This window comes from Gossypium hirsutum, chromosome D05, assembly GCF_007990345.1.
Source record: "Gossypium hirsutum isolate 1008001.06 chromosome D05, Gossypium_hirsutum_v2.1, whole genome shotgun sequence".
In the NCBI taxonomy this organism is placed as follows: Eukaryota; Viridiplantae; Streptophyta; class Magnoliopsida; order Malvales; family Malvaceae; genus Gossypium; species Gossypium hirsutum.
Window position 1 is genome coordinate 26,318,705 of NC_053441.1, and position 4,244 is coordinate 26,322,948.

The following is a 4,244-nucleotide window of genomic DNA, read 5'->3' on the forward strand; positions in this document are numbered from 1 at the left end:
TTCGTATGTCTATTTTATATGTTAATGGGAATTATTATGGAAGTTGCAGTTGTTTATGCACTGAACTACCGAAAACAAATACTATTTTCGTTTGACTAAGTTTTATCTTAGTAGTTTTCTACCCTTAGATTTGACTAAGTTTTATCCTCTATAATATTTTTTGTATTCTTGTATATATTCTGACTTGTGGAATTGTCGGCAGCCCTCTGCTGCATTTAATCAGTTACTGCTTCCTACTCCTCCTGCAACTATATTGGTTCAACTGAAGCTGGCATTTAATCTTCGATGAGAAATTGCAAAATGTCTTGCCGGGTATGCTGAGGTACCAATGGGAAGATGCGGTTAGATTTTGGCATTCGAAGAAAGGCGAGGTATGATGTACTTCTAAACTCTTGTAATTATTTTGGTTTATTGTATTTACTATTTACGTACTAATAATTTCATAACGTAGGATCGTGAACGGGTTGGAAAAAACAGCAGGGAGAAACAAAAATTCACGCACACAGTCGGGTCGAAAAGTTTTGCTTGTGTAGCTGAGGCTGATGTATTTTTAATTTTTTAATACTGTTAAATATGTGTTACTTTCCATTAAATAATATTTTTACTACTATATTGTAGGAACGGTCGTTCGGTCAAAAAGTTAGACGCCTTCAACTTTTTGAGATTACACATAAGAAGAAAGATGGATCTCCTATGACTCTTGAAGCTGCAGAAATAATTGTACGTTTACTTAATACGATTTTCTAATAGTTTAATTCATTGCTTGTAATGCTACTATTGTTAACTTGTGTTGCATTTGTTTTTTTAATATATATTGTGTTCCTAAATATGTGATTTATTTATTAGGAGAAACTAAATAATAAAAAGGCGGAGTACGAAGCGATTGCTTCTAGTGATAGTTCTGTTCATCTTGAAGACATTGATAACCGGATTATTACTGAAGTTATGGGTCCTGAAAGGTATGGCCGGGTTCGATTTCAAGGATCTTTTGTTAGCCCAACCCAATATTTTGGATCCAGCTCGCAGCAATACATGCCTTTGGGGAGTCAGGCTCAAGCTGAAGTTCAGAGATTAAAAGACCAGATGGCTCAGATGCAAGCGACCACAGTTGAGGTTCAAAGGAAATATGAAGAACTCCAGCTACAACTTCAAGCAGAGGCGGCAGCGAGGGAAACAGAGGTTGCAGTGAGAGAAACAGAGGCTGCAGCGAGAGAAGCAGAGCAGAGCAGAAAGTACGACGAACTCCAACAGCAACTTCAGAGTATGATGAAGATGTTTCAGCAGTCCCAACCTCCGTCGTCATAGTGTATTGTATAAATATTTTTATCATTTTAACATTTTTGTGAAAATAATAGAATATTGATATTAATATTATATTATTCGTTTAATTTGAAATATTATATAAATTTATTGCTATTGGCTGGTATAGATTTAGTTGCTTTTGATTTGTTGCTATAGGAGGGTTGAAAAAAAATTGGTATTTTTCAAAAACCCCAAAATTAGTGGCATTTTTTAAAAAAGCGCCGCTAAAAACAACCAAACAAATAGTGGCGTTTGTGTTAAAAGCGCCGCTAATTCTTTAGCGGCGTTTGTTTTAAAAGCGCCGCTAAAGAACATGAGATTTAGCGGCGTTTGTGTAAAAAGCGCCGCTATATAAAGAGTCGCTAAAGAACATGACCTTTAGTGGCATTTTTAAAAATAAACGCCTCAAATGTTTGTGGCGTTGTCATTAGCGGCAATTTTAGTGGCGCTTTAGGAAGCGCCGCAAATACTTTTAGTGGCACTGAAAAGCGCCGCTAAAGGCTTAAAAAAACGCCGCTAAAAACCTGTTTTGGTGTAGTGAGGTGAATTTATAAATTATGATTATATATGAAATTTGTGTTTATATTTAAACGCATTTAATAATTTTTATATGAATATGTATGCAGAATCATAAGAATGCAGTCCCATTCAAGAATTGGACATTGCCATATTTTGAAAATTTTAGTGTGATATATAGTAAACACCATGCCATTGGAAAAGATACCCAAACAACAACTGACATAATTGAAAAGCTAGAAGAGAATGGAGATGATAATGGTGGAACAAAGAACAATGCAAATGATTGGTGTAGGAAAAGCTGACATGATTGGAATTGAAAATGTTGGGTATGAAATGATTTTGGAGACAATGGCCAGTCAAGGTCCCCATCTCTTAGAAGGGTTGAAAAAGCTAGAAAGAGTAAGGTAGGCTTGAATTCTAATGATGGAGTTGATTTTTTTAGGAATTGCTAAAGTGTTGAGAAGCAAAATGGTTGAAGCCGCAAAGGAATTGACAAAGAGAATAGGGACAAAGCACTTAATTACTTTGAAGTTTATGCAGTTGTGGGATGAGTCGATGAAAATAATAGGACTATCTGAAGCTAACAAACTTACTACTTCAAGGAAGATTCCTAGTAATCCAATCAGTATGGTTATTTCCTTCACCATCCCAACTGAACAGAAGGAGATGTGGCTAACAAGATTGCTAGCAGAAGGAAATTAGTGATATGATATTTCAAATATATCACGTAACTTTTTGTTGTGTATTGGCTTTAGTCTATTGATGATAGATGATATGTAATGACATTTTAAAAGGTGAATATGCTATAGAATGATGGAAGTAATAATAGACATGTGAATATGCTATGAACTAAGTATCGCATAATTAAAAATTATGAAATATAAAATACCGGTTGAAAAAAGAAAAAAAAATGATTATTACATAAAAAGGTAAGATTGTAGATTCATAAATAACACTGATGTTTTACGGCAAACATAATATAACAATAGCAATAAATATCACTCCTTGATATTATAATATCATTTTGAAACTTGTGTGCTATGTTTTGGGGGGAAATGAAAGAGCATTAAACAGAAGATTGAAACAGTTAATAATCAGCGATGCCAAGTCGCAAAATGCTGTGAGCTCCCTCCACTGCTTCAGGAAATGGCTGCAAATTCATGTCAGTCGATGATGCGGCCTTCACTAGATAGTCTGCTATACGATTGTTGTCTCTTAGAGACATGCAGTCTGAACTGTACACTTCTCTTCTACATTCATCATGCTAAACTGGATATACATCACATATACAAATTTTTTTTATCTATATTAGACCTGAAACTTGATAATTTTTTTAATTTGGTTCTTAAACATTCTATTAAGATATGATCATAATATGTTGCTTTGAGATAGTGCTACTTCATCATCTAAATTGTTTTAAAAATCATATAAAACCTAAAAAAATTTGGATATTATTAAAAATATTTTTAAACTTTTTTAAAAATAGTTTCAAGGACCACGTCGAAAAAGGCATCAAGTTTTGAGACTAATATGAAAAAAATTAAGGAGCTAAAATGAAAAATGTTGTCAAATTCAGAGACTAAATGTTGCTTTATCCCTATTTTAAAATAAAATTTCAAGATATTTAAGACGCCGAAGGAAACAAAGATTCTTATATATTTGATTGGTTGTACTTTATTCACGTTTTTAATACTTTTAAATATTTTTGGGTTATAATTTATATTAATTTTTTTAGGTTAAAATATGCTCTAAATTTATATACTTTTCGTACATTTGAAATTTATATATTTTATTTTTAGATTTTAAAATTTAGGCTCAAGTTTTATAACACCGTTAAAATCTTCTAAGTAACTTTGCTAGTGTGACATTTTGAATTGAAAAAAAAATCACTTAATAACCCATATAACAAAAAAAATATATTGAAATAAACTTGAATTTAATAAAAGAATTTTAAACCTTACACATTTTCTTTAAATTAGGTTTTGATTGTAATTAGAGTAGTTAGAGAAACTTGATTTCTTTTCCCTCAAGGGATTGACTATGTAAGTCTCACTTTCAAATTAACCAATCCAATACATAATTAACAAAGTCATCATAATAATTTAAATTAAGAGGTAAAATAAATATTAAAAAGAAAAATAAAAAAAAACACACGTCAACTACTTAATGGAGTCTCTTGCACTCCTACTTAATGCTCATTTTATGATTACTAAATGAAAGTAGCAGGTGTGGACTGAAGGGGAAGGCTCCGTAAACTATAATTATATAATATAAGGGATTGTATAAAATTATAATTTTATATATTTTTTTAATGTAGAATTATAATTTCATGTAATCTTTTTTTACTATTTATATTACTATTTACATAGTATTGAAAATATTATTTTAATATTTATATTTATGTTTTTATACTAATTTTAAAC

At 31.3% G+C, this 4,244-nt stretch overlaps 1 long non-coding RNA gene across 1 annotated transcript; it reads left to right on the forward strand.

The window, feature by feature from the left end:
- The first annotated feature begins 208 nt into the window (after nt 1-208).
- LOC121217898 (uncharacterized) lies at nt 209-903 on the forward strand. Its single transcript, XR_005914106.1, has 3 exons — nt 209-544; nt 619-720; nt 847-903. It is a non-coding gene; the product is annotated as an uncharacterized lncRNA (long non-coding RNA).
- Nucleotides 904-4,244: the final 3,341 nt, after the last annotated feature.